Raw genomic sequence first — 14179 nt, 5'->3', positions numbered from 1 at the left:
TGCGAGAGGATCTGTAGTTACTACAGAAAATGGAGAACATGCACGTGAGGAACAGTGGAAGGAGCGCCTGAGGTGAAAGGAACCTCATGATTGCTGGCAAATGAAGAGTTTTCATACACAAGGCTGCTGCCATCAGAAAACTGCAGGGGAGCTCCTCCGCCCTTTGGAAGCTTTATACATCATGTGGCTCGGTCAAAGCCTTCCTTCTGAGGTCTCCATTCTAAACACTTGATTTCAGATGCAAAACAGTTTACTAAAGGAACGTGTATTTAGACTGGAAATGATTAGGTTTCTACTGACTGAATTTTCACTACTCTGATTTTTAAGCTCACAAAGGAGTATATCAACAAGGTCCCACTGTGGGTGGGGTTTGGAAGCATTTCAACTCAGACTCTGATTCAGAACCCACAGGTGTCTTTCCATCTAAATTCCTGTAAGGCAGATCACAGACCTTGTTCTTTCCTTGGTAAGAAATTCAAGGCTATCAGTTACTGTTTATGACTAAATTACTTCAAGGCAAACAATAAAGAGCAGTCATTTTTCCTGAGTTTGCATCTGGGAGTCTTTCCTACTACTTCAGTTAGTAGAAACTGTGTTATTTTGGGAAGAGGACCTGGCCTTATAGAACATCACTTATGGGGCATACAAAGAAATATTGTAGGCAGGCTATTTGATACGTGTCATCCTGTCTAAAACGTTGGGGTGAAAATTATATTAGGTGATAATTCATCCAATTAAGTACAGGCTTTACACAGATTTTTAACTAGCTGTAGTAATTTGTCAAATTGTTAGGCATCACTGGGAATAAAGGCACTAAATGCTCCATTTTCCTGTATATTTTCTGAATCTAAGAAGAGTCATTCTTAAACCATGGGACTGTGTCTGTTGCATGCTGTTATAAGTGGTACCTCCTGGCTGGTTAGTAAACAGTTTAATTAAGAATTTAAATAAGCTAACAGAGAAAAGTAGCATTAGTTATTGACATTGCTCAAATAGTTCTTCCTAAAGCTCTCAGAATACTTATAGAAAAAGCATTCAAATATTGACATTCATTTATTGGCCAGTCTTATTTTCTAATCTCTGCTCACATTCTTTACAGCTACCTGTAAACTCTGAAAAAGGTCCATAATTCTCCATCAGTGATTTTGTTTAAAAAAGGATCAGAAGAGAGCAGAACACAACAGCTCTCCATTAGCAGTACATTTAGTTTTAAGACTAATAGCTTGTGACTTGGAACAGATTTTTGACAGTCTGTGATGAATTTCTCTAAAATTTGCGAAGTTGTTTTGTGTCTCATATCAACTTTGAACTTGGCCTCTAATCTGTTTTCAATTTAACTTTTACTTTGGTAAGAAAATCTGCAAACACCAGAAGGTCTTAAGTTTCATTTACACTTTCAGCCAGCTCTGCTGTCAGAGGGAGCAGTTTTCTTCTACCCACTTTTACCAGTGTAGGTGTTTGCGTGGCTGCATATCAGAACAGACTGGAAAATTGATGTGGGTTAAAACCAACTTTTTTTAAAAATGAGTTTTAACCAGGTCACCAATGTTGTGCTTTACCACATGTTTGTGCTGGTGGAAATGAGAGACAGTTTCTTCTCTTGCTGACAGTGATGGTTTGAAAGATACACGTACTGGTTTTTTTTCTAATGTTTTCTCACTTAAAATCTTGTCTGTGATTGATTCCATGCATTGAAGCTGGGTAAGGAAGGATACAACATATCATATCACAGTTGTCTTTTGTTTTTTTTTCAGTCAAGCAAGTTCTGATACTGCAGTTCATTTCTCATGAGAAGGTACAACAACGTCTGAGCTTTTTTTCAGCTTTTTGCCACTGGCAATAAAATGCATATAGCCCCCACATGACTAGAGATCTTATTTCTAAGTGTAGGCTTTCATTTCTATTGTACCATTGTGTTCCCCAGTTCCTTAGAGTAAAGGAGTCTCACAGATGTTGGCTCTGTTCAGTGTGTGAATTCCAAGTGGTATATGCTGTTCAACACATATGCTAAGCCCAACACTGTAGAATGTTTCAGTGTTAGTTCTTCACAGTCTTATCTTAATGCCAGAATCCTCATTGCTGATTTAAAATTAACTGTTCTCATGAACTTCGTTCTGAATATGTCCTATCAATTCACGAGTTGATCTGATAGCTTGGAACTGGATTCATCAAATCATCTTCTCTACAGTGTCAGAAATGCTGCTTTGAAATTAATGTACCTCACCTGCGATGGTCCTGCTTACTAAGAAAAGACTTTCTGTTCATTTTCCGATCTCATCTCCATGGACCTTATGAAAGCTGTTAAATATCTAAAGGATGGGTGTCAATAGGGTAGGACCAGGCTCTCTGCATGGTGCCCAGCAGCAGGCACAAACTGGAACATACAAAAGTTCCATACCAACAGAAGGAAAAAATTCTTTACTTTGAGGGTTACAGAGCAGTAGAACAAGCTGCCCAGATGTTGTGGAGTTACCTTCTCTGCAGATATTAAAAACCTGTCTGGATGCTTCCCTGTGCAACCAACTGCACACAATCTGCTTTGACAGGATGTTTGGACTGGGTGATCTCCAGAAGTTCTTTCAAACCTCACAACACGGTGATTCTGTGATACTCCTCAAGCAAACAATGTTGTGTATCTTATGATAGAGGGGGGGGACCTGTCCTACTTTTCCATAGTATGTACCTCTTGGAGATGGCAACTTCCTGTGAGCACTTGTACCACTTGTATTTTTAACCACTATAACAGTATTAACAGCAATTTTCATAGTGTCAGCATCTGGCAATAGAAAGTTGTATCATCTTATTTCTTCTAGAACTATTTGTGCTTCTGTGCTTACATTATTTTAATTTCTCCGTTTGTTACATTTCTGTTTGTTTGTTGAGAAGCATGGAATATATTAATTCTTGCTGGTAAAGCTGCACGTAGGTCTGAATTGCCTTGCTGTTGGTATACATTAACAACAACAAACACCACCAGATGCCCTCTACTCCTCTCTCAAGTTAGAGCTGCCTCCTCATAATTACCTCCTGTAATTTTAACTGAAAATACTGGTTTTTTTTTTTTGGTTTTTTTTTTTTTTACCAGCAAGAGAGTGGGAAAGGACCACAAATCTTGTTTCCTTAGATTTGAAGAGGTTAGGATGTAATGCCACCTGGAAGCATTTAGGGAACCTGTGCCATTTGTTGATATACACTGAGTAAAGCTTTCCCTTTATAGTGGAAATGCAAGTCACAGCTAGAACCAGTGATTGAGCATCTGGTGGGAAGGTGGGGCCAACCCAGGGAGCTCAGGTGTACACAATGCACCTGAGAGATCAGAAGGGGTGTAGCCAGGATCCACCCCCTCCCAGACCTCATTTAAGAGTTGGCAGTGGAAACAAGAGCATCTTGTTTAGAGATCCATGCCTGGCTAAGGTCCTTCTAGGCCTTTCAGAGGTAAGCAGGTTGTTAATTTTATTTCTGAGCTGTCACATGTGAGTGGATCCTCCCTTATTGTGGCCTGGGACCTTGCTGCTCTGTTGTGTTTTGCATCATGTTACAGCATTCCTCCCTACAGGCTTATTTGTGACCTTCTGAGTCACCACTATCCAAGGGATTTTTCTTCAAACAGTGACAGAGACATAGCTCAGAATTTCTTGGTGTCTTTTTCAGACCTGTTACTAAAACCAGCTTAGTCATCAGCATCACCTAAATGGGAGAGTATTATGAAGAATATTTAAAATAAATAAGTTGATTACTTCCGGGCAATGATAACAGTGAGAATAATGAAAACCAAGAATTATTTCCAAAAACTACTTAAGAATTGAGATGCTGGCACTTCTTCTAACTCCAGTTCTGTTGTCTTGCCTATTCTAGTCAGGAAGTTCAGTACCAGACTGGCAATGTAAGGAGAACTTTATTTTACACATCAGCACTGACTCTTATGGAACAAAGTAAAACATCATGAGACAAAAACTCTGTTCTTTTCCTGCAGGTGGTGTATTGCAGGTAGATTGCAGGTAGTTTCTCTCCAAACCACGTAATTACACAGCAATATTTAATCTTGGAGTAACTGACTTCCATATAAGACCAAATATTGCTTATTACTAGCTAATATTCTGTGGTAGCTGGGAGCTACTGTTTTGTACAAAAAAATCAATAGCACTCACTTCTTCACTGAATGCTTTAAGTCACCATCCCACTTGATAAATTTAAGGGATGTTTCTTTATTTTCTGTTGTTGGAGAAGAGCAATAGGGAAAGTCAACAGACATTTCATTTTTTATATCTTTTTCTCTTCTGTGGAGTCAGTAGGCAGTAACAAGCCAAGGTGTTCCCTTGTGCCATTATTACATGGAACAATGAGGAGCCATAGGTTATCACAAGTTTGTTGTTTCCTATCTAAGCACTCTTTAATTATTAACCACCCTGGCTCTGGAAAGGTAACAGAGCTCTAGCTGTATTATCAGTGATGCAAAGCTAGAGTAATACCAGCTGGTGACTTGTTGGCAGTAGTAAGGTAAATAATGAAGCACCACCTGGGAAGTGACATCAGTACCAATTACAGTGGTAACAGTGCTTCCAGGGACATTAACAATAATAGGATGCTTCCCAGTCATCTTTATTTCTAATCTGTTTTGTCAGTAATTCTAATTGAAAGAGTATATTTCATAATAAACCATGATGTTTATTAAGGACTTGGTTTTCCTGGTATATGCATAATGGCCACATATATTGGTCTGAGGGTGTAATGAGGTGAGGTTCTGAATGTGTCCGCTGTGTGTTCTGCAGTATTTCCTTAGCATCTGTGAATCTGAGTTGATAAAGGTTGGACTAATTCAGCCACTTTTCTTTACATAACAGTTTTTGAGTGTGAGAATTTGTAATTTGTAGATACAGTGTGTGATGGAGAAACTTCATTTTACATCAACTTCAAGTGTTTTTTAACTACATAATTATTAGCAGCATGCTAGTGTTTTGAATCTGTTGAAGGCACTTCTACCTTCAATGCAGTAGGTTATTTATTAGCCTAATAATTGTAGCTGCTCTAAGTCATCTATTTTCATAATCTCTATTTCTTAAGCAGCATTGAAATTCTGTGCAAAAGAAAAAAAAAAGGAAAGGATCATTAAGCTGAATAAACAACTAATGATGCTGAAAAATACACTGCAGTGATATTTTAAGGTAATGCTTGTGTGGGCTGTGTAAAATCACGACGAGCTTATCTCCCACAATCCTTTTTGCAGCTTTATTACTAAACAAGTAGTTTACTAGTTTACTGCTGCTTTCCTTTACCTGGCCAGCCAGTTAAAACCCTTCAGGTCCCAAAGTAAAGATGGTGGAGAACAAGGTGGCAGGAGTGCATAATGGGATGAGTGAAGGTGTGGTGTAGAAAGTGACTGACACACAATCAGTGACCCTTCAAGGACCCTTTAGGGCAACTTATTTAATTTTTTCACGAAAAGTTCAGCCTTAATCAGGAGAACGCTTTTGTTCTTCATAGTTTGAAGTGTTTTATCCTTTTTGAATTCTAGTCCAGGGTTGTCACACACTAGATTAGGTTGCCAAAGGCCCCATCCAACCTGGCCCTGAGTATCCCCAGGGATGGGGCACTTACAGCTTTTCTAGGCATACTACGCCAGTGCCTCATCACCCTCTGAGTAAGGAGTTTCTTATATGTAATCTAAATCTGTATTCTAAGTTTAAACTCCCGCCTTATCACTACTCCCCTTGAAAGTGTCCCTCTCCATTTTCTCATAGCCCATCCAGGTGATGAAATGCCATAGTCAGGTGTCCCAGAGCTGCCTTTTCTCCAGGATGAGCAGTGCCACCTCTACTCAGTCTTTCTTCCCAGGAGGCATCCTTTTCTGATTGTCCCTGTGGTCTCCTCTGGACCTATTACAACAGGTCCATGTCCTTGCTGTGCTGGGGGACCCCAAAGCTGAGTGTAGGTGGGATCTGAGCAGAGAGGGAGAGTAGCTTCCCTCACCTTCCTGGCCATGCTAATTTTGATGCAGCCCAGGATGTGTCTTGCTTTCCGTGCTGCAAGCACACACTGCAGACTGAAGTTGAGCTTTTCACCCACTAATACCCATGAGTCCTTCTCCACAGGGCCCTCTATATCCACTTTTTGCTGAGTCTGTGTTCATATTTGAGATTGCCTCAACCCATGTTCAAGAGCTTGCACTTAGCCCATCTGAACTTGATGAGGTTCACATGGGGCCACCTCTCATGCTGTTTTCCATGGGAAGACCTCGTGAATCTTGTGATTGTATCTCAGTTTAATGTGATGTAATGATTTGAACTGTTGTATGATGCACAGAACAAAAATTTCTATTCCTCTTGACCTCGTGGTGTTCTCGAAATTTTCTGTACTTTTTAAATTTACTTCTTGGACTTGTTTGTCAAACCCAAAAGACACATCCTTCCATGAAAGCAGGAATGCTTTTTATTTAAATAAATAAAAAATCATTTGCAATGAAGAAACTTGAATATAGATGAGAAATTATTGCTTTTTAGATATTTTAAGTTTTGGATAAACAGCTCTATTTGCTGAACTCCTTAATGACTGAAGCAATTATTTGTTTTCAGGAGAGGAGAAAAATGTTACTCATCCTAATTATCCATCTCTTTCTGGAACAAAAGTAGTTCTTGTACATGACTGTTCATGGAAAAGCAGACATTAAAAGCGGTTCTGTTAGTCACTGCTTCTAAGTTGGCACAGAAGGTTCTCAAATTGAATCGAGAAGGTGTCAGCTGCATGTCTGGGTATTTTTAGTGCCTTTCTTAGGCTCTAATTAGCAATGTCTTAAAGCACAGTCAAAATTCAGATGATTCCTGGACTGTTTATTTTATGTCTTCATAGTAGATGAGAATAACAAACTGTTGTAAGCAGGAAAAAATCATGCATTTGTCCTTCATACTAGAATCTGTAAGTTCTCCTAAGGATATGGGTTGACTTTTTTAAAGCTTAAAAGACATGTGGCAGCAACTCTTGAAAGGATCACTCTGTGCTGTCAGGAATTAGATGTGTGCTGATCTTTGAGGAAACTGAGGCTGCTTCTGTAGGCTTGGGCAGAGTTGTACAGCTCTGACAAGTCTTTACAAAGGAAATCAAATGTATGGCATTTCATTAACACTGTGTGAATCCTATGTACACGTGGGCCAGAGATCTTTGATGTGTAGCTTTGAGTCCTTCCTATAGCAAGCTGCTGTTAACCCTTGTTTTCCAGATGATGGTAATACCAGCAAAAGCACAGAAGTTAGTATAGCTACTGTGCCTCCTGTTGCTGGTCTCTGGCTGTGTAGGAGGCTTAGTGCTCAGGTCTGTCTTGCTGCTGTCTTCCAAGAGAACAGAAATGCCATCACTTAAAACAAGTTTTCAGAATAAAATGCAGTTTCCCAAAATACTGCATTGACTGAGTAGTTCACCCACTTTAAGCCAAATTTGTGAAGAATTCAAGCCAATTTAGCTGGCTCAGATCTTGCTTCCTTAAGACTGCTCCACTCCAGAGCTAGAATCAATGTCAAGTGTTTCTATTGACATTTTGGGAACTATATATATACATTTATAAATATATTCCTTCATTAAAGGCTAAAGCATTGATGTTTATGAATATCTTTTAGAGTTAAGTTTTAAAGACCTTTGTGCCCTGCAGAGATTTAGTTTTCAAAGAAATAGAATGTACTTTAAATAATCAAATAACAAAAGTTAATTGTCAATGAAGGATGCATCTCAGCTTGGCACTGAGTGATTTTTTTTTTTTTAACATGATGATGTGCATAGTTCTCAGACAAAAATGGATCATGAAGCAAATGATTTTTCATTTACAAAGAGCACTGGGGAAAAACGGAGCTGCAGAATACCAAAATATGACAGAACAAATGGAGGGAAGTATATTAGAGTGGTCTCCAGCAGAAGGCTCCTTACTGTGCTGTGAAATCTTCTGCTGAGGTCTCCTCTGAGCAGATGTGAGCCGTCAATTCCATGAGTTTGTTATGCCTGTAGTAACAAGCTGTGGAGTGGAGAGTAAGAGCTGATGTTTACATGGCTTCTGGTTATGCAAAACAAACTCCTGCCTGTGATATACCCCATGAACATACAGTAAAAAACCTAAGCTGCTAGAAAATTACCATAATCAGCTTATTTTGGTAATACTGTGAGCAATAGCTCCTTCTCAAGTCAGTCCTATCCTCAGTGCAGCTCTAGAATGAAGTATATTAAAGCAATGCATTGAACAGAATACTGTTTTTGCTGAAATAAAAGAGAATTAGTCAAATGCCACAGAGCATCTTGAGTATCTGTGGCATAGCTATAATTTAAAATACAGTCACAGATTCGATTTGTATTTAAGCATTGAAAATTCAGGTATTGTGTATTCTGCAGGTAGCAAACATTAATTTTGGATTCAGACAAACACTATTCCTGTCTGAAACTTATTCAGAGGAATGTCCATCTCTAATTTAATCAAGCATACAGAATTTTTCATGCATGTATCTTTCTTGGGGTACTTTTCATTTCATGAGGTTGCTGGTGTTTTGTTTCAATACTGTCTTTTTCATTTTTTTTCCTCATTCTCTCTTATTCTCTTCTTTCAGTGCACCCTGACCCGCCCCTTCATCTTTCTGCTTCATTGCAAACTTCTCTTTTCCTCCTCAGAATTTAACAGCCAATAGCAAACTGACATTCCCCTGCAAGCAGCATCACTTCTCTGTCTGTCAGGCACTTTCTTGGCCCCATCCTCACTGACCAGTGTGCTAATGCAGGAGGGAAAGCAAAAGAAACACTGAGTTGCAGCTGTAGACAGCAAAGCAATACTTGGCTCTTCTCCACATTCTCTTTTTAAACACAGTTTTACACTCTTGTTTCTAGCAGCCATGGAAACCTTTCAGAAAGGTGAGACATGAAGTCCAGGTGGAATATTCCTGAGATTTCTCATGTCTTCCTTAAGGATGGTTGTCAAGAATTGAGCTCGTGAATGACAGTACAGATCCATTTTATATAAGCTTCCTAGTGAGCTGCTCCTGCATATATGAATGCACTACACAAATACTCAGAGATCTGAAAATATAACAAAAATATACCACAGTATAATCTAAATACACTGCTGAGAACATGGATTCTTTCAGAACTGTGAGGGCAGCCTAGTAGTTATGGTCACAGTGTGTTATGCTATGGAAACGCAGCTTTACTTGTTGGGCTTTTTCAGTCACAGGTTTTAGTCTCAACTTCACAGGTTTTGTTCATGAAAAAAAATCTACGTCTTTCACATAAAAAAAACTCCAGAGGCTGAGTTACTCAGCTATTGTGAAATTTTCCATAGAACTCCAAATCACTCTGTGGCCAGAAAAGTACAGCAATGAGGGCAGTTCTCTCCCCTGCCCCATGGTATCTATTGTATTTGAACAATACCAGATACAGTGGCTTCCTGAAGCTGCTTTTTGCTGTTGTTAGCTACAACAGAATTATGATTTTTAGCCATTTTCCTTGTGGTCAATCCATGTAAGCCTTGTTACAGCACATGATTTAATAATTAAAATGGCTCTCCTTCTAAAGTTTCCTTTCCTCATTTAATTTTAAAAGAAAATTGGTGGTGATCAGATATATAGAACATTAAGAAATTGTGAGAAATGCATTTTCTCTTGGTCTACCTTGCATACAGACAGTCTTATACCTTTTTAAACAAAAACCTTCAGATTCATAATCTGATGTTTTCCTGAATCGAATTTGTTTTTGATTTATCCAGAAGCAGATTGTATGACTTCATTAAAAATAACTTCATTAAAACTTTCTTTTTACTAAGATTGTTTTTCATGGTAACACATATGGAAGTGACTTTATGGCTGTGGGTTTGGTATGGGTTGTTGATGTGTTTTTGTTTTTGTTTTTGTTTTTTTTTTGCTGCTATGCCTGTCTTGCAAGACATCCTCATGATTTAAATGTATGCTTTCATTTCACACTGCTTTAAGTGACAAAAAAAAAAGCCAGAATTTCTTCTCATGCTTATCAGGCTTCGTTACTAAAATCCCGTGGTTTTCAAGTGCAAAATAAAATCTTGTCCTGTAAAATTCTTTTCCAGTGAGAAATCACTTCAGAAATGTTAGTATGCTGGGTAGCAAGGAGATTTCAATATCCAGTGAGTGTTATGTAACTTATTTAAAGATATTATTTGAGATGCCCAGCGAAGGTGTATTCAGACAGTAAAGATTGATTTCAGATTTTATTTTTACCTTCAGGTGCCAAGTGTCTTGCTGATTCACTTCTGCTAAAACCTGGTCTGCTGAACATGAACTTGAAAAGAGTAATCAGTTTTGCAGTTGTTGATTGTGCATCTACTCATTTCCTCTATTTTAAGAGTGCTGTGAAAGCTGTGTAAGTGAAACAAACTCTGTTCCCATAGCAACACATACCGACCAGAAGAACTTCCAGGTTATGTAGCATCCTTAAATGCAACATATTAAAAACAAGAAGTAAGATTGCTTTTCAGTAGTGAATGTGGAGACTCAGACAGTCCATCTATAAATGCTGCTGCTTCCATTTGATCTTTGCCCTTGTGTGATTTTCTTGGCAAAAGTGTGGAATCACGAAATTTGTCTGACCTCACTGCTGAGTTTGCCAAGCAGCTGAGGTTATGGCAGTGGCAGTGCATGTGACTCAGTGAAGCCACTGTATGCACCATATATTTTAATATTAACATCCTGGCAAGAGCATTTCTATGGAGAATTAGAAAAAGTCTGTTTTCTTTCCCAGTAAGTTGCACTTAGCCTTTCAATTTATCTGTCAAGAGGTCATGCCTTGAAATTCAAGGGAAGAGTAAAGTGGTCACTTCTAGCTTTTATATTCACGCTCTTTGAATGACTGAGTAAACAAGTCCTTGTTGAAAGGTGATCTCAAAGTGCTTATGAGTAGTAGACCTTGCTGGTAAATGGAAGAGAGTTGCACATCTGCCAGTCTTGTGCAGCAAACCAAGAAAGGTGGACCTTTATCCTTGCTTATGTGCAACCTGACAGAATGCATCAGCTGTGAATGAACCTTGATGGAGCCAGAAGGCAAAGGACTGAAAGGGCTCTTATTTGAAAGTAACATGAAGCCAGGTCTTCAGGTAAGAGAAGTAGAAAAGCAGGCATCTCAAATGAATGAAAAATGATATTATTTAGTTTTATGCTGCATCTAAATTGTAATATAAATGCTATAGTACAGTTCATAGTTACTGGAATCAACTTATGTTGAAAGTCTGTATTAAGAATTATGGAAGTACAGTATATTTAAGATGAGAAACAATGTATGACCAATTCTTCAGGGAGCAGACAAGGCTTTTAGTTTTTTTTTTTTATTTCCAGTTTGGGACATAGAATTTGTATCCTTTTATATTCCATCATTTTATAAGTAGAAAAAGTAGAACTTCAATAATAACCAAAGCTGAAAAGCTGTGCCATCTATAACACATGTACAACTTCCTACAGTAGTGGAATAACACATTAATGCTAAAATTGATTTATTTTGATTCTCTAGACCATTTATGAGTGTTGAGGGCAAAGTACTTTGGATAATAGGAATGCAAAATCCTATTTGTTAGAGGACCACTTTTTTTTCTATCTCTGTTTTTCTTTCATTGCTCTTTACGTCTTGTTTTTCCCCAACTGGACAACCATCCATTGGCTCTCTTACTTCATGCTACTTAGAATAAAATTTTGCTCTCTATTTTAAACTTAATTTAAAAATACAATTTAGAAAATCACTTTCGCTAGGAAACTTAGTACTTACTATGAATTTTAATTATTTTGCTGAATAATTCATGAAAAATATTAATGTAAGTTATTAGCATTTAACTTACTCCTAATAGGACAAATGTCACTATATCTGGAAAAAAAAAATTTGCTTTATCCTTGACTTCACATATAAGGTTCAAACAGTAATAAATACTGTACCAACACACAGATTCTTGGCCTAATAAGTTCATCCAAGTAGCAAGAAGCATGAAAACCCACAAACACATCCTTGCAACTCCTATCCTTTTTTTCTGCCTCCTTGTTTATTTGTCAGTTGTGCCTCTTTGTTGTTGCATGCAATGCATTTATTTCATTTGATGATAAACATTAAAAATATCTTGCATGGTAGAGTTAATGCATTTTCCATCATGCACTGCATTCATTATTTTTCCAGGTATGCTGTGAACAGATGAGTACTATAAGGCAAAACAGAAAAAAGTGATTTTGAAATGTTTCAAGTAATTTTCACTCCTATGATCTGCAGGAGTTTTGTTTTGTGTGTTCTCGTACAGGTTTGCAAACCTGTATCCCAGTCTGCACAAATCAATAAGAAATAATAAATCTTTTGGTATCCAGGGGATATTCAACTGCTTGTAACTTGTTTAGAGTGAATGTCTACAGCAGAACTCTGATTGCTTTGTAGAACCCAAGGAAAAGTCCATAAAGACACTGAGCAGTGAATTTCAATTATAAGGTGTTTAAACAAAGTCTCTGGATGTTTATGTTATAATGAAAGAGATACAAATGTAAAAATGTTTGAAGAAGCACATTAAGTTCCTTTTTTCTTTAAGCAGAAAAATTAACAAAAAAATGATTTATTTTGCACAGGTGGAACAAATTCTAGATAAATACTACAGTTTCTTTCCAGAAGAGTAGAATGTATTAAAGAAAATGAAGGTCCATTTGCTGAGTGAAATATGAAATTGGTATCTGTCAAATCAGACCAGCAAACATGGTTATAATTCCTGTGTGGAAGGAAACTTGAATTAGATCCAAAGATTCTCAGGCATTATGATTTAAGATAATTTGTTAGTACAATATGACTAGTTGTGTTCTGGTGTGTTCAAGAATATCTTTAATTCTTATTTAACATTGTCTATTGCCTTCTGGGTTCTGACTTTCTCATTACCCTGTATGGATATGAGCTCACAAAGCTCTTGTATTTATGTAATCACAAAGATGACATATCAGAAGTGGGTTGCAAAAACACTCTTATTCTACAAAATTTCAGGGGAAAAAAATCAGTTCATCTGGGTGATAGTAAGGTTTTAAAACACTTACAAGAAGAGCAAGAAAATATCAGTCCAGTAAATAATCTACAATATCGAGACCTACATTCTCTCCAGAATGTGCTCTGCCACTGTCCTCAGTGGCCTGTAGGAACTTCTCTGGTTTTGAGATTAGATTACCATAAAGCTTTCCCTTTTAGAAACTGCATAGTTACATATAAATATTTATATTGCCAAAATTCCAAGTACTTGAACCCCATGCTGAGGAAGTTTTGCTCTGAATCATGGATATGATGTGATGCAGAAGCTGTGTTTTGTGGAGGAGCCGGCCATGGAGCAGGCTCAGACCATAGGCTAGTTCTCTAACCTGGGTTATGGGATAGTGACAGAAAAAAACTGAAACTAGACTTCTTCACATTCTAATCAATTGTCGTGGTCAGCTGATTGAGTTCATTTTGGTAAATTCCTGAACATATCTAATGAAAACTTTCCCTAAACAATCCTCAAGTCCTCTTCTACGGCTTTTCTTTGAGTGTCACTGTCAAGGCAAACCAGGTAGCTTAGGATGCTTTACTCGTATCTGTTTCCAGGTGACTGCTCTCTTCTTGTTTTGTCTGCAGGGCCACTGACAGGCGAAGCACCGCATTTGGTGAAGGCACCAAATTCTCTTCTCTTCTGAGTTCTTGCATGTTCTTGAGCAAGCTGTCTGCCTGCTGCCGTTTTACTGACCTGCAGTGTAGGTCTCACATGTACTTTTTACATGCAGTTTCCAGTAATAGTAAACATAGATATGCGAAGACATTGAATATTTTTCTCTATGCAAAATAGCTGGAACTTCTTAATTTGCAAAGTATTTTGTTCTTTACTGCTTGTATGTGCATTTTGGTGTTGAAGAATTAAGATGTACTGTAGAGTTCCTGAGGAATGCTTGTAATTAACAGTTTGACTTTAAATCACAGCGTGCTGGGCATAATTAGCATTCAATGTTTCTGTATGATTAAAAATAGAAGACAAAACTAAAGATTTTGAATGTTTTTAGCATTGAATCCCCTGGTTTAGAGAACTGAAATATTGTCTTTTGGCTGGATAACTGATCTGTGCAAGCGGTGTGGTTGTAAGCATCTGCAGTTCTGTAGCAATGTGTAGCATGCTGCAGAACAGTCAAGTTAGTGCTTTCTTGATAGCTTTTCAATAAAGGGGAGT

General features: G+C 37.8%; 1 long non-coding RNA gene across 1 annotated transcript; it reads left to right on the top strand.

Moving 5' to 3' along the window:
- The first annotated feature begins 3392 nt into the window (after positions 1-3392).
- LOC122185010 lies at positions 3393-13979 on the top strand. Its single transcript, XR_006180695.1, has 4 exons — positions 3393-3435; positions 10215-10350; positions 10989-11080; positions 13597-13979. It is a non-coding gene; the product is annotated as an uncharacterized LOC122185010 (long non-coding RNA).
- The last annotated feature ends 200 nt before the right edge of the window (positions 13980-14179 follow it).

This window comes from Lagopus leucura, unplaced genomic scaffold (genome assembly GCF_019238085.1).
Source record: "Lagopus leucura isolate 7727_CA_CO unplaced genomic scaffold, USGS_WTPT01 Super-Scaffold_100026, whole genome shotgun sequence".
Taxonomy (NCBI): Eukaryota; Metazoa; Chordata; class Aves; order Galliformes; family Phasianidae; genus Lagopus; species Lagopus leucura.
The sequence above is the reverse complement of the archived record's forward strand: the minus strand, read 5'-3'. Positions and strand labels throughout refer to the sequence as shown.